Below are 22,025 nucleotides of genomic sequence, written 5' to 3' on the forward strand. Positions count from 1 at the left end.
AAATAACTATTTCTCTAAGCGGAATTAGAAGCTGATAATGATAAAAGTTGCCACAAGAACTGGCTAACAAAATAAAAATGCAGATGGGGCACATAGGGATTTGAACCTTCATATGATGGGTGGGAAAAGGCAGCACACAGCAGTTCACATGTGAAGTGCTTCTTTCTCTTCAGGAAGAAGAGTTGTGAAATGAGAACTGCCTGATTTTCAAAATTTTCAAGACAAGGAAGCGCAGTCTAGTGATTGGAATGGGGATGAAGATTTGGAGTATTTATTTGCCTCACTCAGGTGTTTAGAGACCCAGTAATTTAAAGAACTATGGGGACAGATCAGTTACACAGGCCAACCTGGCTCACTTGGTAAGGCAGGCTCATTTGAACAGCATGTGTTTTAATACCACCAAACACAAGGTCATACACTTAGGAACAAAGAATGGAGGTCACATTTATAAGATGCGAGGCTGGGTCCTGGAATGCAGTGACACTGAAAAGAACTTAAGGGTCGACTGGTAGATAACCAATTGAACATGAGCTCCCAGTGCAAAGATTTAGCTAAGAGGGCAAACTCAACCCTGAGATGTATTAGCAGGAAAATATCAAGTAGGATTAGTGAGGTGGTATTACCTCTGCATCTGGCATTAGTGAGACAGCTACTGGAATCCTGGGTCCAGTTCTTGTGTTCGCACACCAAAATATTAGAAAGGGTTGAGAAAAAAAGCTACACAAATGATTTGAGGCCTGGAACACACGCCTTATAGTGAGACACACTTAAGAAGCTCAACCTATTTAAATTTATCCAAGAGAAGGTTAAGAGGTGACTTGACCACAGTCTACAACTACCTACTTGGGGAAGAGATATCTGGCAGTAGATGCTTCTTTCCTTTAGCAGAAAAAGGCATAACAAGTTCCAGTGGTAGGAAACAGATGCTAGACAATTTCACACCAAAAATAAGGCATAAACTTCTAACAGTGAAGGTAATTAACCATTGCAACAACTTGCCTAGGGAGTCATGGATTCTCCATCACTCACACTTTTTAAATCAAAATCAAGAGTGGATGTCTTACTAAAAGATATCTATAGTTCAAACAGAAGTTATGGATTGATGCAGAGATTAATGGCTGATGTCATTTGACCTATGATATGCACAGGGGCAGACGAGAGGATCATAATGGTCCCATCTAGGCTTAAAAATCTATGAAATCTTCAGAAGAAAGTTGTGTATTATTATTGGATCCTTCACTCAGGAAAGGGAATTTTTGGTTCTACTAATTGCTTCTGGTTTTCGAATGAAACCTTTAGGCCTGGAAAAAGATGTCTATGAACAACTGCAATTCTGCCAGTTCAAGCTGTGGGTCAGGTTTTTATGTGCACGGAGAAGATTAACTTTATCGCTAATGAAGAATTTAATTACAGGATACAATTAACCAAGTGTTCTCGGCCAATACAACAGTGGTACAAACAGTGCTCAGAAGTGTTCGAGTTTGCTAGTACACGGAAAGCCAAAGAGTGGAAAAATTGCTTTTGTATCAGAAGCCATTTGGGTTTTAAGTGATACCAGTAAGCCAGAAAGGCTGTTTTCTCCACAGACCAATTACAACATGCTGACTCACGCAACATTCAGCAGGTGACACGGAGGGGGGGAAAAGCCGCTTAAAAAGACAGCTGGAACCTGAAACTCTGTTTTAAAATACAGGATTAAAAAAACATTTTGTAGGCTTCTTGTTTTCTAATTGTGATACTCTTGCCTGAAGAGATTCGATTCCTAAACAGGTTTCCACCCCCCCCCCCACACACACACACACCTGGCACGTTTTAAAGCAAACTTACCTTGGGGTTGAGCTTTTAAAACATTACTGAGAATCCTATTTATTGTTGCCTTTGAGGCAGAACTGTTTCAGGTTTGTTTTTAGCCAGTAAATTATGACTGCCCAAGCACAGCAGTGAGCAATAGCCAGTACTTGATGAAGGACTGGAAATAGCAAGGATCACATCCTAGACATAAGCCATTTTTCCGTGGTCCCAGGTATCACTTGCACCTCATCTGGAGACCAGCTCACAGACTGAAAAGACACATGCAGTCCCAGGGCTAGAATAATATTTTAAATTATGCCTATCTTAGAGTTAGTTATGGAAGGGTCCTTTTTAAATCTTAATTTGAATCAATAAATATTGTTCATCACCATCCTGGTAAGTGGGGGACACCTTCATTTGAAGGACTGAAGGTTTCATATGCAGAAAACAGCATTATCTTTTTGCAAGTTCTAGTCCACCGGATTTCGCAGCCTTGTCAATAATTTGCCACACTATCAGAAACAGATGGCAATGAATGGGAAGGTTCAGTTACACAGAGATTTTAAAATAAAGAAAAAAAGATACAGCTGGAATTAAAAGCACAGGGTGCCAGGAGGACACAGCAATTCAGTTTTCAATTATACAGTAGGACTTTGAACCAAGCTAGCTTCCATATATGGGTTCACATTGAACATTAATATCCATTTAAGTGAACATCTGCAGGTTTCTCAGACTAGTTTTATCATTACCTAGCAAATGTAAAAACCATGAAGCAGAAAAGGCAGCTGCTGTACCTTCTCTCTTAAGAGAGGAACACAGGTGCTGTCTATATTTATGGTGATGAATACTCACAGTCTCCAAACTACAGCACATAAGCACTCTACAGATTTACAGCAAGATTACAAATTGTATGGGACTGGTGGCAGTAACCCTTACAAAGGTCTGTTCACTGAATGTAGAGAGAAATACTTACTTCAGTGTTCTCCCTTAGCCTTAATCTCTCCTACTGGACAGTGATTTTTTTTCCAAGGGCCAGATTCTGCTCCCAGCTATACCAATGCGAGTCACAAGTAACTCCACTAACACAAGTAAGCTAATGGACTTCCTTCCAGTTTAGGTTCATTGAAATGAGGCAGAATCAGATCCAATGCTATTACACAAATAAGGTTATGTTTAGCCTATGATAATACAAGGTGGGGATTTAAAACATGTTTTAAAAAAAAATTCCCCACCTTTTATCCTAGTCTAAAGATACCCAAAAGTCATCAGCTGCAGACATAGCTTGGGACAGAGTTCTATGAAACTGGGTCAGTTTCTGATCTGTTAGGGGGTAAATCTTTACTCTGGTGTAAAACTCTTACTTCAGTGGGAGTTGGAGTGCTTGGCAACTCTGCAAGTTGGCCAGCCGTTACTCTGGTTCTTATGTAAAGGTTTAAAGTGCCTCACTTTTGGGTACCCATATTGGAAAATATTTGCTCAAGAAACCTGACCAATTTGACACAGCCTGTCAGCGTCAGAGTTGGGAATAGAACCCAGGAGAACTCCCAGTTCCTTGCTCCAACCACTACATAAAATTTCCAGTGCCCCTTCACATTTTTGCATCCCACCTCATGGGAGAGTTGTGAGAATTATTTGTTAATATCCACGTGACTTGTTGAAAAAATTATAAAGCTATGCACAGGCATTAAGTGCTAAGAACTTTCAGGTTTGGCTCTAAGCCTAGAGAAAGAGATCATTTAAACACCCTCTACTTTAAAAGTAGGCATGATGAAACATGTAAACAAATGGCCAAGCTTTACTCCACACACTCCCTTTTGTTTTAATCATAGACCTAGGGTAAAATTCTACATGTGACATGTTAATATTGGCCAGGTTTTGTTTATGCCTTTATTGAACGAAGAGATTTGGTGGACTGAGGTCATACCCCAGTCACTCAGACAGAGATACATTTACAAATACTGCTTAAAATAATTCTGATGTGAGGACTGGATAGTAAATTATTAATGAAGACTAGCTGTTGAGACTGTTTCCGAATATCCTTGCCGGCTGCTGGCTGGGCTGCTAGTTCAATCAGTAACTGGAGAAATATGACATAATAAGAAGAGTGAATTAGTGGTTTTCAGGATACCACACACACAGCAGAAACACTGATCTTGAGTCCAAAGTGTTTATTAAGTGCCCTTAAGGCTTAGCAACCTTTTTTTAAAAAATCCTTTCTAATATTTTCTTTAGAAATAGAGTCTGATGCCTCTGGAAGGTGCCATATGGACAGCCTTGCACGTTCTACCTATAGAAAAAAATAATAGTTCAGGGTTCCACCACTTGGCCTCACAAAGCACTAAAGACCTGACCCTGACCCATGCCATTCAGTTCTGGGACATGGACACCCGTCCATCAGAATTGTACCAAGATTACCAGCTCTTTCACATCAGATGCCAAAGAGCCACCTGAATGCAATGACATTCTTAGAATATCAGGGTTGGAAGGGACCTCAGGAGGTCATCTAGTCCAACCCCCTGCTCAAAGCAGGACCAATCCCTAGACAGATATTTGCCCCAGATCCCTAAATGGCCCCCTCAAGGGCCCCTAAATGGCCCCCTCACAACCCTGGGTTTAGCAGGCCAATGCTCAAACTACTGAGCTATCCTTTCCCTGACACTGCTGTCCTGGAATAGATCTGAAATGAAAATCCTAGAGATGAAAGCCTCTGTAGCCCATTACCAATTCCCTGAGTTAGGCTGCTTGGGATGAGACAACATAATTCTTCATGCAGAGAGTGTGCGCTAGATTCTACTCGTTACACTGTAGTAAATCCAGAGTAAATGACTTCAGTGGAGTTAGTTCACATTTGCACCAGCATATCAGAGAGGAGAGAATCTGGCCCACAACTAAGCCTTTTGTATTCCATGCACAAAGCAGGGCTAGGAATAGTAATGCAACCCCAGGAATCTTTGTCCCTGGAGCAATTTCTGATGTTAAGAGTTAGATTATCATAGAATCATAGAATTCAAGATCAGAAGGGACCATTATGATCATCTAGTCTGACCTCCTGCTAGATGCAGGCCACATAAGCCGATCCACCCACTCCTTTAGCAAGCGACCCCTGCCCCATGCTTCGGAGGAAGGCGAAAAACCTCCAGGGCCACTGCCAATCTTCCCTGGAGGAAAATTCCTTCCCGAATTATAGCTGAAGTATATTAAAAACAAAAGAATAATGATGTGCCACCAGAAGCAAACTGAAAGGAACCTAATGCACATCAAAACTGCACTCCCTATTAGAACTTTTTCCTTGTTTCATTGGAAGTGATCAGTAATTAGCCTCTCACTGTCTCTCTCTCTCTTTTGTGCTAAGCCCTGAAGAAGAAACTCAAGACCACATCTGAATACTGTACGAACAGAATGCCAGGCCAAGTTCATCCCGGATATAATTCCCTTGAAAGTTGATGAAGCGAGACCAGGGACAAATTTGATCCATGCTGATTAACTATACAAAGGTGGGGGGAAGATTAATTCCCATGACCGGGTGAAATGGACTGCAGGTGAGGGACATGTTGCAGATGGTGGAGTTAATTCTGAAGTAAAATTAGCAATAATATCTTGCCTGACCTAATCTTCGAGGTATGGCACAGGATTCAAGTGGTGGTGGCTCATCACATATTTCGGTATTTAAAGTAACGGGGTGGAAGGTTAATAGCTACACCATAAGAAGCTTATATAGATCTGTTCCACCCTCAGTGAACACCCTTTACTACCATGAACATGAATATATTAAGCATGTGCATACTCAGAAGTGAAGATATATGTAAGAACTAAGAAAATTTGCACTTTTTAGGATAGATTTTTCAAGAGAATGGAGGCCCAGTATCTCATTTACTAGTGCAAATTTACCCTCATGGTAAATTGGGGATGCAAATCTGAATATTTGCATCCTCTATCTGATTTGTGCCTGCAATTCAGCTGCCCAAGCAGGGGCTGGACCCAGGCAAGTCCTTGCACTTGAACTGTGCTGGGCTAATACTGCAGTGCATTCCCCATTCATTTTGGAGAGGGAAGGGGCAGGCCTGTGCCAGCCACACAAACCAACAGAGCTGGCCAGACACAGAAAAGAATGCACAGGGCACCCCTTCAAGAATGGCTCAGAGACCATGGTCTCAAAGCGCCTCTGAGTACCTCAGGCATGTCGTCTCCTGGAGCTCCCACTGGTATTGGGCACACAGAACTGAGCTTGAGAGGCACAATGGAGCCCTTTGGTCCCTCTTTCACCCTTTTTAAACCACTAGGACTCAAATAGTACCTGAGCACTCCACCATGAAAGAGTACAAGGAGAGACAGGTTCTGTAAGCACCATTCTATCTAACTGCTTTAACAATAAATTCTCCCCTTGAAATCAGTGCTCTCTGTAACCAAAGAATTAAGCAGTGCCTTTTTGGAATAAAACCCTTTTATGTTTCAAAAGTATAACAGGTTTCTAGGCTACGCGGGTCCTTGGTGAGTAGGAATGTACCAAATGTGAAGACAGTTACTGGCAGTTTCTCTCTCTAACAGCAATAACACAGTTCTCGGCTAACTCCCTTCTCCCACTTCAAAAAACAAACAAACAAAAAGAGCTACCCCACCCCATCCTTCTGTTCTGCTAATAACCAGGGAAGCAGCAATTCCACTGCTGAATGCGCTCAACGTGTAAGGAGATGGTAAGCCAGAAGGAGACAGAGTTACTTGGAGAAAAAGGGCTGAGTATAGAAGATAAGATGAGGGGAACAGGAATCAGGAGTAAAGGAGAAGAGAGGAAAGAGATTGGAAGGACAAAGGGAGAAAGGAGACAGGAAAAAGAAAGATGGGACTTTGAAATGTTTGCAGAGAAAGGCCAGGGAGGCACACAAGAGGAAAGGAATCGGAGATGGAGGGGAGGAGGAAAGGAAACTGGGTGGACTAATAAAATATACATATTCAAAGGAAACAAGATGGGATATAAAACCCCTAGAGAGGATGGAATGAAGAACTTGGGGCTGCAAAAGGTGAGACTAAGAGATGCAGGGGGAGGCTGTAAGAGCCCCAGTGTGGAAGACATATTCCCCTTCCCTGCTGGTTTTATGTCCTAGATAGAGGAGCCCACATGATAAATCACTGGAAAGGATTTCAGGGAGGGTAGGAGAAAGGGCCTGTGGGTGGGAAATGAGGAATTAACCTGGGTTGTTTTAGATAAAGCTCCCCTCATAGGGACCTGTATCAGGGCTTCCAACATGGAGCCAGCACACTGGGATCTTCCCCAGGTCCTGCAAGGAGAAGGACATGACTTGCATTGTGCTGTTGCAACCAAACCATCTCCATCCCAGAGACCTGGCCGCCCACCATCTTGTTTCTCCACCAGCACCACTGGACTCCGTGTGTCCATTTCTCTTTTCTTTATTCCATGGAGGAGAATGCCTGGTACTGCAGGTCTTTGTTCTCCTTCATTGTGGGAGCCTGAGGATAGTACAGAACCAAAAAAAATAAATAAATAAAAAAATCAAGGCTCCAATGATTTCACTGTGTGGTTTGCTCTGCCACCTAGGTGTGATCACACCTTCTCGCAGCTCATCTGCCCACACAATCCTAGCTCCCATCTGCTGCTTCTCTTCTGTGCTCTGCAGTCCTGACTCTCTTCCTGTCTGCATGATAGGGAGATATTTGCAGACCGACAATGCTTTCATCTCCTTAAGTGCTGTGTGGTGCTGCAAGTTAAAGTTAACTCTGAAGTTGGTTAGCTAGGTCTGGAAATTTATACTTGACAAGCCAATGCTATATGCACCTCCTTCTCCTAATTCAAACCCTGCTTGCCAGTCACACTGCTCATCTTCATTTCGGGATTGTAATCCCTTACACACACTCCATTAGAATCTGCACCAGAAAGAAGAGACAATGGAGCAAATTGTAATCACAGTCAGCACTAGCTGAGGTCCACAGAGATTCAGCTGTTGACAGTGGAATATATCCAGGAAAAAACTTTCCTGGAAAGTCTTAGGATTTAGGACTTTAACCTGGGTTTCCTCCAGGCTCTAATCACTTGGGTTGGCAGATGGGGGCAGTATGTTGAAGGAATCTTTCCCCAGGCTGTTCTGCAGCCACAACTGACAGATCCACAGGCCCCAGGCCCTACATCTAGCTGGTCCCAGCCTCTAGAATTCCTATGTGTGAGGCTAAGCTGTGTGGCGGGACCCCTTCACCAGCTCCTCCCCAGTGCAGTGGAACCAAATCAGTTCCACAGCGTACATGGACGTCTCATGCTATGAAGGAAGGGCATGGTTTGACCCTAAAAGCCAAGAACAATGGCTGGAATTAGGAAAGAAAGACATAAGATCCAGCCTAAAGGCCACCATGCCCCAGGTCACATGTACTCGATCACAAACTCGTCAAGGACCCTTCTGGGGGTCGCAAGCTGTCAACCTCCACCCCAAACCCCGCTTGCCTCCAGCATTTATAATGGTGTTAAATATATATAAAAAAGTGTGTATTTTAGGGGGGGAGGTCACACACAGAGGCTTGCTGTGTGAAAGGGGTCGCCAGTAAAAAAAAAAAGTTTGAGACCCACTGGTATAGTGTATCCAGAAATGGATATCAAAGCTCTTCTTAGTGTATATAGGAACTTAAATCTCCATCATCCTTCCCCAGTCCAAACATTTCAGAAACATTGATTAATTAAGCCTTGCAATGCTCCTGTGAAGGAAGGGTCACCTTCAGTTTACAGATGGGGATACCGAGGCACAGAAAGGTTAAGTGAAGGCCACTGAATACTGAACTCCAGCATAGCCTGCAACTAGGAGTAATGGATTCTCACACTACTCTGCACTCCATTTTGACTATGTCCTGGACAATCACATAACACCTCTAATGCACCTTAAGCCTGAACTACAGCACCTGTTATTCCTGCCCTGGGCCTCAGTGACTGCCTACCTGTCAAGCTGTGTTTTGAGATGTGCTCACATGAAAAACAGGTGATCTCCTTCACTTGCCTGCCAAGGGACAGGGCATCCTGTTGCACAAACCTGAAGGAGAGCAGACAGGTCACTTCCCTTTTGGATTTTATCTGGGAGTAGGAATGGAGCTGACTAGCTTGTACAAATTCCAGCTGCGATCACATAAAAACTAAACAAAAAGTTTTTATTCTGCAAATATCTAGACCACCAATCCCTTTCATGTGCTGCCACATGAATGCAAAGAACTCTCAGCCCACCACACAAAATCTTCAGCTAAAACCCAGGACACCAATGGTTTGTTGTACCCTATTTTTATCTCAAAGGGTCTCAAAATGAAGCCCTCAAGAATCCAAGTTTGCCCTTACAACTGATGGAGGCTTGCAACAAAAAACAGAAGGCATTTGGATCCAAAGTCTCACTGTAGGGTTATGTGGTTCATTGCCAAACAGGTATGTTCTGAAAATGCTGTGGAGACAAATTCTCGCCTCACTGAAAATCAACAGGCGTTTTGCCATTGACTTGAGTGGAGACAGGATTTCATAGAACATATTTAGTCTTGTAGGAGAGCTTTTCCTTTGTGTTCCTCTTTAGCAAATCCCTTTGGCTAACCAAATAAGCAGCAGCATTAACTGACCCAGCCCTTCTCTCCAGAGCAAGGATCAACAGGATAAAGAAACAGTGAGGGTGGCAGAGAATCTGTAGAGAGGGAAGGAATATGCATATCCTCCAGGCTCCTGGGTGGCCCAGGGAGGTGTGAAATTCAAGCAACTGATGTCTGAACAATCTTGAGAGTAATGCCCTGGTTTTATAACACCAGTAATAGATTTACACAATTCTGAAAGCTGAAGGCAACACTGAAATTTGAGTAAGATCATTAACAAAAGCTACCAAAGCTACAATTAAATGGAAAATAACACAGACATCCATAGTTTTGAATGTCACATTAACAGCAACGATAAAACCTCTAAATAAGCATTTAAAGCAATTCCACTGCTATTTTTAACTCACCATGTTCCTCACTGAGCAAACATTACAAGGTCAGGTCACCTCCTGTGGGGTTTTTTCCCTGTCCTGACACTATCAAACGGATGCCTGCCATGTGCTGTATGCAGGCCAGTGATCACACATCAAGCAGTCACTGAGCTGTCCATGGTGCTAGATGTAACTTCCCATCTTTGTAAGAGTCAACTTAAATAGACAGTACACTTAAAATCTAGTCTATTTACACACACCGAAAGTAGTTTCAGGTCCTACGTCTGGTGCTCACCTGCAGGGAAGCCTTTCAGTTTATCTAGTTTTATAATCATTTTTAAAATATATTTTCTCCCCTCTGATACTGTGTGAAAGACCCGAACAAACTACTTGGGAATTGTAAAACAGATGATACACAGAGTGCTGTCAAATGCAAAAAATAAACCAGTTCATTCTGGAAATAACTTAAGCTAAATTAAATTAAGGCCACTTTAATTCTGAAGAACATCCACACAGGGTTTTAATGCAGTTTAATTAATCCACTTTTAATCTGAATTAACTAAAAAGAGTGATTTACTTTCCGGAGTGTTCCTGTGTAGGCCAGCACTAATTCCCACTCTCTCTTTTGCACTGGTAAATGCAAAATTTTAAGTAGATAAGAGGAGAATGCTTTGCTTATTTTAACAAGTAAATGTAAGTGGGTATAGTTGAGAGAGAGAGAGAGAGAGAGAGAGAGAGAGAGTGTGTCAGTCAGTCACACACACACACACACACACACACACACACAGAACTACTGAGTCAAAGTTATGGGGATTGCATTTGGTTTTCAGCTCCGAGATCTATGGTCATTTTTATCACTTGTGGGCACAAGTTCCACACAACAGGTGTGAACTTTCTGTCTTCCAGTTATCTGACATGCTTAACTAACATGCTCCAAGACCCTTCTATAGACAAAGCAAGTTGTATTTTAACAGGTGGTAGCCAGTCAAGATGAAATCTAAACCTTGACCAACTCACACATTATCCCAGTGCAGACAAGGACTTTCTTTGGTCCAGTGGAATGCAGCTGTTGCAGAAAATTACCACAGAGGGAGAGGCATTTCCTCAGGTGACTCAGCTGAGACCAATGGAAGGTTTTGAATATCAGGACTGAGACCTTGAATTGTACTCCATATTAAAAGGGAAAACAGTGCTGGGAACAAAGAACCAAGGTGCTTTATTTACCACATTCTATTTTTACGCAGACAGATATACTAAGAAATTGTTACATGCAACACCATCTAAATGGAGACAAATTAAGACTTGTCTGGATCTGCAAACACAAGGCTTAATGACACCAATAGCCATTCCTCACATAGACAACAAGAGCAGTACATAGACCCGAGAATCTCTGTTATTTATAGCAAGCCTAACTGCATTAAGTACCATAGCACGTATTGCTTTATTTGTAATGAGTTTTAGGCTTCAGAAGCTCAGAATCCCATCTGTGACAGCAGACTGTTGCAGGATTCAGCTATTAATAGCTGCTGGTACACACTTACTTCCATGTGAGGGGCACAAGGCAGGAGGAGCCAACCAGATGGAGATAATGCATGAGAGTGACATACAGCCAAAAATGATGATCCATTCTCCCCCTCCTCCTCTCCAGTCACACAACCAGAGGTTAGGGGTCTCTTACAGGAGTGGGTGAGTGAGGTTCTGTGGCCTACAGCATGCAGGAGGTAGGACTAGATCAGCAGTTTTCAACCTGTGGTCCGCAGACCCCAGGGGTCTGCAGACTATTTCTAAGATTTCCAAAGGGGTCTGCACTGCCATTCAAAATTTTTAGGGGTTCACCAATGGGGGGAAAAAAAAAGGTTGAAAACCACTGGACTACATGATCATGATGGTCCCTTTTGACCTTAAAGTCTATGAGCAGGAAAACACAAAATTAAAACAATCACATTTAATTAATCACCAAACATACTAATCAGAAGTTCTTACATGCAGTCAGAAGCCCAAACATGATGGACCAAATTCTTCTCTCCCAACACCAATGTACATTCAAAGTAACTGCACCGATTTCATTGGACTTGCTCTGGATTTACATCAATTAACTAAGATTAGAATCCAGTCTTGCTGCACTGTGGTCATGTCTAAGAAGCAGGGAAGCTAAGCTAAATAAAATGCATAAGAGAAACAGTGGCACTGATGAAAAGTGAATTCGATTTTAAAAATCCATGTAAGCGAGAAGTGAATTGAGCCCACAGTTCTATCTGGACAGCAGGCTTCCAATTAAAGAAAAGCTGGTTTTCAGCCACAAGCACAACAGGGACACCTGTAAAGATGCAAGGGCCCTCACTGAATACACACAACCTCATATTTGTTGCACAAATCAGATAGTTGCATATCCAGCCCCTTGCACAGGTGATTACATCTGTAAGTGCAAACATGCCAAGGCATTCCCCCTATACCTCGGTGTGACAGCTATTTGGCCCTACAGACTGCTATTAAACTGTGACAGTCAAAATTCAGCAGTTTTCTAGAAAGGCTTGTCTGGCAACATACCCCATGGACATTCCAGCATGTTAAATAATTCTCTGCACCAGTCACAAATGGTAATAAGCAGAGCCAGTTAGTGTATCTTATAGTTGTATTATACTCAAGGAGGGAAGTCTCAGTTGGTTCAGAAACAATATGTAAGAATCTCGCCAAGATTTTAATTTGGATGAGGTGAGGTGGTCTAGTGGATAGAGGACTGACTGGAGAGACCTGGGTTCTATTCCCAGCTCTGCCAGTGAACCACTGGGTAATCACTTCCCACTCTGTGCCCCAGTTTCACCACCTGTAAAACGGGAATGATGATGCTGATCTTCTTTGTAAAGTGCTTGAAGATCTACAGATGAAAAATGTTATATAAAGCTATTGCTTATTATTTTTATTATGGAGCCTTAATGTATCCAAATTACAACAATAAGTTACTTGAAATAGATTTAAACACCCCCCACCCCTGCGCGCACACACACAAAGAAGAAAAAAAAACCATTAGACTCAGTCAATGTCTTATCCAAAGGTCTCTCCCCCTTCTGAATACCAGGCAGCTATTTTCCACACAGTGGTTCCTTCTGCAGTGTCTGATTCGGCCTTCAGTCCTCATCACTGCCTCATTACTTCACCTTGAACACCTGTGTGGAATCTGAGCAGGAAAGTATCTCCTGCTTGCTAGAAACGCCATCACAAACATGAAATGCTAAATTCTAACCATGTTTGAAACCTTCAAGTGAAATCACTGTCTTCAGCTGACATAAGAAACTAACTGCTGGGTTCTCTCTGCAAGGCTTAATGAACAGAATCTTAAGCAAATATAAATAGTTCTCTGTTCTAATTGCTGAGCTTAGATTTTATTTTTATGCCCAATGACTACTAAAGGGATGTTTCTACATTACTTTCACTTTTAAGAAAGGCTTAATGACCAACCATTAGCCAGAGACACCTCATCAGTAATATTAAGTTGCTGTATCTGGTAGTGCTTTTAATGAAAACATTACATCAAGTTGTCAAGCAGCACTATAAAACAGGATCCATAACCAAAATGCCCAGTCTGCAGGGAAACTCAAGCTCAGCTGGTAATAATGAGGTTTCATTTTCCAGCTGTACTTTGCATGAGTTGTGACAAACTAGTGTCTAACTTCAGAGTGTGCATGTGTCATGAAGTTTTGACATCTCACCTACAGCTAGAATGACATGTTGAGATGGTTTCTCCTCCTCCCCACCCCCAGAACGCGTACACCCAAGCAACTTATCTGATCTGGTGGATGAAAAAATAATGAGACCACCTACAGTGCAGACTGGGTTGATCTCTAGACACAGAAGGTCCATGCCTAGACCCCTGGTTCTGGGATCATAGCAAGCAACCACAGGAAAGAATGGGAGCAGATCACCTGCTATATGATACCCCCACAGATCCTTTCCAGGAGCTCAGGTAAGCCACTGGGGGTACGCATCGTTACTTGTCTTTGGGTGGCTTGGGGGTGGGGGAATTAAGTAAGAGGATAGAGAACCCCAGCAGCTATTGCTGCCCTTCTCCCATGTACATTGGCCAAACCGGACAGTCTCTACACAAAAGAATAAATGGACACAAATCAGACGTCAAAAATTATAATATTCAAAAATGAGTCGCAGAACACTTCAACCTCCCTGGTCACTCGATTACAGACCTCAAAGTCACAATACGCCAACAAAAAAACCCTTCAAAAACACTCCAACAAGAAACTGCAGAATTGGAATTAATTTGCAAACTTGACACCATTAAATTAGGCTTGAATAAAGACTGGGAGTGGATAGGTCATTACACAAAGGCAAACCTATTTCCCCATGCTAATTTTTCCCTTACTGTTACTCATACCTTCTTGTCAACTGTTGGAAATGGGCCATCCTGATGATGACTACACATTTTTTTTCCCTCCTGCTGATAATAGCCCAACTGATTACTCTTGTTATAATTAGTATGGCAACACCCATTTTTTCATGTCCTACTGTATTTTCCACTGCATGCATCCAATGAAGTGGGTTTTAGCCCACAAAAGCTTATGCTCAAATAAATTTGTTAGTCTCTAAGGTGCCACAAGTACTCCTGTTCTTTCTCCTCAGGAAGAGGCCTGACAATCCACACCCCCAGAGTAGAGCCTCTTGTGAGGTGGGGACTCTGCTGTCCCCATTCTAGAGGGATCTACTGGGATGGAGGTAGCAGTGGAGGTTTCCCCACATAAGAGCCCCCTGCTGGTTTGCCCAAGTACCCACATGAGGCCTTCTGCTGGAATGGATGAGGACTTCACATATAAAAGCTTTCTATCAGAGTGGTAAGCAGGGGGCTGGTCACCACTGGTCTTCAGATTGGCTGAGGAATCCCTCTTCAGCCTGCTGCACCCTGTCTTCACACAGGTTAGGATCTGGCTCAGTAGGAGCAGAGTCTCAGACCATGCCACCCCAGCAGAAGAGTGTGGGTGGTATAAGGGTGAGGGGTACCTTGCCTTCCACCTCTCCTGCCAGCAGAGGACCTTTCTAACAATGCAGGTAAAACACAATGAAGACAAAAATGTGTCTCATGTAAAATCTACCAGAGAAATGCAACATCACCAGGTGTCGCTCAAGAAAGGTCATAAAACCATGGCGGGTAGGATGTTGCCTGAATGTAGGTAGCACTGCCAACTCTCTCTCAACTTTACTGTAAGGCTTGCAATGTTTGCTGTTTTTCTTAAAGATTCAGCAGTTGGAAATAAATTACCTGAGAATCTCAACTTTCATAAGGAAAGAAACTCATGGTACACCAAACGTGAGGCCTAAATGCACCAACTCCAGAAAGCAAATAAAAGGAAGCCAGCATTTATTATTTTGTAAATCTCATGATTTTTGAATGCTTCGGGTTGGCAATAGCATGCATGCCATTCAGCAACGGGAACAAAGATTTGCTCACAGTCTCTCCTGTTAGCAACTTTCCTTTGAGCCAGTAAACTTAGATGCAAATGTGTATGTAACAGGCTATATTTGCATGCACAATTATGGCAGCTGCTTGTGCAAACAAGGTATTTATGTATACAAAAGATGATCTAAATGAAACCGCAGTAATTGTGCAAATGTACATATATTTTTGCATAGGACTCCTGTTCAAAATCTACTTCAAAACTGAGCATGGAAAACAAAGTCTTATTTAATTGACCTGAATACAATTGATGCAGAACACAGTTTTTTCACCCCTGTGCTACATATTCAATAGGCCCATTTCTGCTGTTAGTTACAATGATATAAATCAGAAGCAAGTCTACTGCATTCAGTGGAGTTATTCTAGTGTAAATCTGGCGCAAGTGAGAAGAATCAGACCTTGTATTTCCACACAGGATGGCCACATAAAAATCAAGACAATGGAAGCACAATTTATTAAAAATGCATAGCCCATTTCAGTGGCTAGCTGCTCTGGGACAGTCAGTTGGGAAAGGCATACCACTGGGGAAGGCAATTGGCTATATTTTCCTGCAGTGTATTCAGCATTCTATCTTTTACACCTAATGACCTGATTCTGCAGCTGCTCTTCATACAGAGCTTCCCCTGGGAGTTCTGCACATGGAACAGACGGCTATTTAAGCTGTAGGTGGTGACTCTGCACTGTCCAGCTGCCCAGTTCCTGAAGTGGTGGGGATGGTATCTTTGACAGAACTGCCAAGCTCAAAAAATGTGTCTGCAGAGACAGAGGCTTGGGGTAGCGGAAGGCAGTGGATGCCCAAGGGGACAGTATCTGGTAGCATTAGGGATACCAATTCTTACACTGATTTCACACACGTTTCCATTGACTTACTCCTTATTTTCAACAATGGTATGGTAAGCGTGAGCAAAATAAAGCCTCTGTATTTATAAGACGGGCACAATTTTCAGCTTTTGCATCTCCTGCATTCTCTCTTATGGCCCTAGCTTCAGAAGCCTTCTGTTTCAGGGATGTTTGCCAGCCCTCGTGTCCTGTAACACCGTTCTACAAACACCAGTATGGCGTTCAAGGCTATGCCATGCGATTTCCCTCAGGACCCGACAACTAGAGAGCCTGTCAATTACTTGGAGACTAATGCACAGTTGCACCTCACTCTGAATGGAATTCTAAGCCAAAAAACTTTGGGCCCTGCCTCTCTGAGGCCAGAAGGTGTGTGGGAAAAGTTGGGGAAAAGTGCGCAAGGCACTATCATTTGCAGAGCCCCAGACACTCTGCCCATACCTCCTCCGAGCTCTCTCCCCACCTCACCATATAGTTCTGCCAAGCGTCACGCATCTCATGTGATGCTCTTGGAGGAGAATTCTATGTCTGTTGGCGTGGTGCATACGGTCCTGTGTAGTAGCCTCCAGGCCTAATCTCTTCCTCATCCACATGGAGTGTGCATTCCCCACCCTAGTGCAGACACCTGTACTGGATCAACTTCAGCAGGAGCAGAAGCTGCTGGGGGGAGGGAGGGAAGTGGCAGAGGTGATCACAGCTGCCTGAGCAGCTGGAAAGATGCTGTATAACAGCATTGCAACCCCCGCCCGCACTTCCGACAAACACATTCTCACTTTCCTCCCCCACTCCTACTCCTCCATGGTGCTGACCAGGGCCTATTCCCAAAGCACGTAACAGTCCCAGCCAAACTGCAACCATTGGCAACTACACAGAATGGCAGACGTATTGGCTGTGTGTGTTATATAACCTCACTCCAATGACACTGTGGTGGGTGCACTATTTAACGGAACTACACCCGTCTGGACATGTGTATTAGGGACACAGTAACGACAGGCTGACAAATGCCGATCCAAAGAGATTTCCCCCACCACCACAGCCTCAAACCACCTCACGCAGTCACCCTCTTCTAGCAGTTGGATGCTGAGCCTGATTTCTCCTCAACAGACTAAAATAATCTTTTCTCGGTTGCATGGATTGAGAAATGCCCACAGCTGTGGATTACACCTGATGCCGAAAGCAAAGATACCTTCCCCAAAGGAGCAGAAAATTCATTTGTTAGAGGAGAACACATTCCCGTTCAGTGGAATCCCATCAGAAGAGTCTTATGATGGACTTTTGGGCAGATAATTGCTTTGGAGATGGTCACAAAGATTTAGATGGGCCCATTCAGTGGGCTTCTGGCTGCTGCCAAAAAAAATGAAAAAGAACCCTAGATAACTGCAATTATTTGCATTCTTCAGCTGCGAGAGTTACCCCTGAATTGTTCTTCAGGACCAGAAGCAATCAGAAGCAGACATCTGGCACCATTCCTGCTAGCCAGAAATTTACAGTAGGGAACAGGTTATAAAGCCACACCACTCCTGCTGTTATAATTAAGGGTCTGTCTGCCACCTTCATGATAGGCTAAGTTTATTTAGGTGTTTACAGGGAAGTCTTTTAGAATCCCCCTCTTATTCTGTCCCTTTTTCATTTCCACTACCCACTGCAGACACATCTTGGCTTCAGCCTTCCACTCAGAAGACAGGATAGGATCCCAATTATCCACTGACACAGGTCTTGGCAGACTGGATCAGACCAATGGTCCATCTAGTCCAGTATCTTGCGTCTCCAACAGTGGCCAGTTCCACTAGATGGTTCTTAAAGGAAGGGGCAAGAAATCTGAAATTGGCAATTATGGAATAACCTGCCCATAGGAGAAGTTTCTTCCCATCTCCAGACAGTTAGGGATTTGCCCTGATGCATGGAGAGTTTATATCTGATCCCTTTAAAATTTTCTTTTAATCCTATCTAACTGTGGATATTCAAATCCTTTTTGAACTCACTGATACCATGTGGCAATGAGTTCCACAGGGTAACATTACATTGTGTAGAAAAGTATTTCTTGTTATTAGATTAGTAGCCTTCCAGATCCACTGATGGTCCTTTTTATTTCATTGAATAAACGTAGGTTCTTGATAATCCAGCACGACGTCATGAGAGAGATTCTCCCCATTCCTACAATACATTCACCACTGCTAGCATCAAGCATGCAGTGTTCTAGCACACCCAGTAGCTGTCAACCCAATAATTTGATAGAAGCCGAGGCTGAGAATCAAACAGAAGCTCTCTTGCCTGGTAGCTCAGAAATCTGCCAGGGAACTTCATGTCAGATTTTCCCCCATATTATTGCTACTATTCATGCTATTTTTCCGTTTGTTTTCTTTCATTTCTGCCAAAGTGACTACACAAAATCTTTAGGCCAAAATTCTACACCGATGTAGACCCTGCCTGACAACCCCACTGAGGTCAGAATTCACTTTAAAGCGCAGTAATACTTCCTACAGCATTACCCACGTCCTTTCAAGCAACATCATATGAATTCTCTAGGGTTACCAACCTTAAAGCTCGTTTGCCTTATACAAACATCCAGCCATTCTAAGTGTCTTTTACTTCAAAGTGGTTCCCAGCACAAAGCTTGCATCACAATATTCAAACAGCTCGTTAAGGCTGCAGCACAACAAACTGCATTTAAAGGATGTATTTGAGCGCTTATTTTAAGATTAAATGAGGGAAGAGAAATCCTCCAGCCCAGGCACAAGGGAGTCAGAGACACATGAGGAAGATTCAAGTAGCACCTGAATGCTTGGTTGTTTCTCAACAGTAATGTACAGTTCTTAAAGCAGCGTAATTGCCAGACTAGAGCTTTGGCACAGAACAGTGTCTCGGTGCATTCCCTAAGACCCTGGAAAGCAGGTGGAGAACCCGCAAAGATGTGGAAATGTGGTAAAGGAGGGGTTGGGTCTCTCAGAGTGCCTTCAAAATAAGCATCTCAGACACGTCTAATGCAAATGCAACAGTAGTGCATATGTGCCTGACCTAGTGACTAAACATAAAACAAGAGAATTGTTACTTATATTCAGATAGTGACTATAGGCCCCATCATGCATCTGATTTTAAGGTAGGTCAAGGTGTATGATTGTAGAGTCCTACAACACAGCTGCTGAGTTATGGTCCCAAAGTACATAAAAAGCAGAGTTCAAAAGGTTTTCCCTGTTCATTTTAAATCAGTTTAATGCTTGGGAAAGATACTGGACTGACAGCCCAGAAACCTGAAGTTATCCATCCGCAGGGTATTCAGTCACAGCATGGTGGCTGGCTGTAGACATCTCTATGCTCAGGTACTAAAATGGCAGGCTTAAAGATGCGCACTGTCTATTCTTGCAAACAGGTTTATTCACCAGCTATGTCATCAAAACTCAAGTACAAGCAGTTAGTGTTCTGCACTGTGTTTGAGTGAGTTTAATGGTTGGGTGCCAGGTGTTAACAAGTTATTGCTTCCTCAAGACATTGGAAACTGCATCTGGCGCCTATCATTCTGAGCACTGTGTTCAGACAGATTCATCATTATTCTGCATAAACAACGCAAGGTATGAGGACCGTCTCTTTCATGGTCTGACCTTTCCCCCTTTTTCTCAGTAGTATTTATCTAGACCTTCAGTTGGAACAATTTATCATGTCTATTGATATGCTGCTCTTCAGTTGTTTGCTACTGAAACGCTGTTAGTACCCAGCTAGTATTTGGTCAAACTCATCTGTTCATTAGATACAGGGGATGGGGAAAGAGAGAGAACGCACCAGAATACTTCATTAACAGAGCTCTTGCAAAACCAAGGCAAGGTGAAAAACTCAGTCATGCCTCATAAGTATAACTATGCAAACTCCACTATTCACTTCAGGGTGGCAGCTTTGACATTTAAATTTCCTGTTATTCACCTCAAACTGTGGAATGACACATCCAAATTGAGAGGAAGGTATACAGAGATTGTCTAAAGTTTAGTGCACTGTTACCAAGAGTTACATCATGCCATCGCTTCTGAGGCAGGTTTTATCACTGATTTCAATGCATTCTACTTTAAAAATCAAAGGCATGATACAATACTACTGTCCAATTTTGCAAGGTGCGAAGCGTCACAAGCTCCTATTAACTCTAATGGTACACTTAGTACTAAAAATGATAATACAGCTGAAGTTGAGGACATTCACAGCCTTGCAGGATGGGGTCTTCTGGTAGGAAATGTGGGTCGAGAACTATGCTACCATTGTGTTTCATTACTTCATTTTTTAAAAATAAGTCGTGTGTAGAAAGGTCAGAATATCACAATCAAGATCCACTGTGATCTGAAAGCAGAATTTTGCTCAAAGTGACGAGACTATGAAACCACTCTTGCTTGTGTCATACATTAAATATTTATGCAGCTAGCTGCACTCTAATAGGGTCCACTGACATTGCTTATATATAAAAAAAAGTACAGGAGTTCTTTATATTAACTATGAAAACGTCAAGAGGGATCGCTCAGTGGTTTGAGCATTGGCCTGCTAAACCCAGGGTTGCGAGTTCAATCCTTGAGGGGGCCATTTAGGGAACTGGGGTTTACAAAAAATAAGTCTGGGGATTGGTCTTGCTTCAAGCAGAGGGTTGGACTAGATGATCTCCTGAGGTCCCTTCCAACCCTGATATTCTATGAATATAAGACAATGTTTGAAAGAGATGGGTAACATATCTTCCTCCATTTCTAAAATGGCCTTCAAAAAACTCAGCACCAACAGCAAAAATCCATAATTATAAGCCACATGCACGATTGGATTCTCTGAGGACACAGATAAAACGATTACCTTTTTAAGATTCCCACACTTTTCCTGACCAGGTTTTTTAGTTTGTGCAAACGCCAGGGATCATCTCTCTAACTTCTTTGTTTTTTTGTTACTGTTGGTCTACTGGACAAACGGGTGTCACTTCAATATTCCTGCATTAAAATGAGTTTCAAAGTCACAGCATACTGGGAACATTCACATGAGTCCACAAGATTATTTAAAATTCCACTTGAAGACGTCATTATGGGGTTAACACTCACCCATCTTAGAGACAATATAGCAGCGATAAAATATAAAGTTCCCTACGGTACTTGATTTATTTTCTTTTTTACTGAACAGGCTGGGCATGTATAAATCTATGAGCTTTTAACATTTAAAGTTGTTATTCTGATGACAAAATAGACACAAGGGAGATAAGTCTTTATCTCTCCATTAACGTTATTGTTATTCACAGAATACAGATTGGGATGAATTCAAACATAGGAAAGTCACAGTAATTTGTTCGCCTATTTAGAAGACTTAGATAATACTTGTTTTATGACTGCGCAGCAGGGTGAGGGGGAAATCAAGCCAAATACCGTAAAGTGAAACCTGGGAGATGTTGTTATTGGGATTTCGTTTTCGGTTAGTTTTCTACCCAAAACATCTGCTTTAGCACAGCATTAGTAAAGTAGTGTCCACAGTATGTTAGATAACAGCACACTTACTGCAGATCAATAAGTGGAGAAACAGGTTAAAAAAAAATTAAAACACTGAATATGAATTCTTTGCAACATAGATTAATATGACAGGACAATAGCCAGGAAGGTCATGGGTCTCTTTCAGGTGTTGAGCTCATGATTTTATTGCACGTCTTGCAATAACTGCTGCTTTTCTTAAAGCCCCACCTTCCTGACTCATGATTCCATGAAATTCTCAGGTTTCATTACAGAAAGAGGCTTGATTTACAAAAGGTAGTTGTATGCCCCATTCCCCACAACTTTCAATGGGAGTTAGGTGTTTTACCTGCTTAGGTACTTTTGTAAAATCCATTAGGTGCCTATCTATATCGTTAGTTACCTAAATGCATTTGTAAATCTGCCCCCCAAAACACAGTCAATTTCTAGTCTTTGTGGTAGCAGTGAAAAGCCTGGGAACTCCAAAGGCTCGAAAAACTAGAAGGCATAGAAAAAGAACCCAACACACTTAAAAAACAAAACAAACAAACAAAACAAAAAACCCAA

General features: G+C 42.5%; 1 protein-coding gene across 1 annotated transcript in view; it reads right to left on the minus strand.

The window, feature by feature from the left end:
- PPP2R2B (protein phosphatase 2 regulatory subunit Bbeta) overlaps window positions 1-22,025 on the minus strand; it is a 155,364-nt gene that overhangs the window by 121,064 nt on the left and 12,275 nt on the right. The gene's annotated exons all lie outside the window — the stretch shown is intronic.

The sequence above is a fragment of the Mauremys reevesii genome, linkage group 8, assembly GCF_016161935.1.
Source record: "Mauremys reevesii isolate NIE-2019 linkage group 8, ASM1616193v1, whole genome shotgun sequence".
NCBI classification, from domain to species: domain Eukaryota; kingdom Metazoa; phylum Chordata; order Testudines; family Geoemydidae; genus Mauremys; species Mauremys reevesii.